We start from the raw sequence: 377 nt of genomic DNA on the forward strand, positions 1-377 counted from the left end.
TACGCCATTAAAACCGGGAAACCGGGCCCATGAGCCTGGATAGGCTTTAAAAGGGCGCAGTTTTTGGTGGAGGCGCAATGGTCCAGTGGTTAGGGCAGAGGACTCGTGGTCGGAGGATCGCGGTTTCGATTCTCAGACCGGGCGTTGTGCGTGTTTATTAAGCGAAAACATCTAAAGCTCCACGAGGCAACCCCTGTTGTACTCTTTCGCCCCGACTTTCTCTCACTCTTTCTTCCTGTTTCTTGAGTAACGCTGCGATGGACTGGCGTCCCGTCCAGCTGGGGGGAACACATACGCCATAGAAACCGGGAAACCGGGCCCATGAACCTGGCTAGGCTTCAAAAGGGTGCAAAGATATATATATATATATATATATA

Source organism: Octopus bimaculoides, chromosome 1, assembly GCF_001194135.2.
Source record: "Octopus bimaculoides isolate UCB-OBI-ISO-001 chromosome 1, ASM119413v2, whole genome shotgun sequence".
Lineage (NCBI taxonomy): Eukaryota > Metazoa > Mollusca > Cephalopoda > Octopoda > Octopodidae > Octopus > Octopus bimaculoides.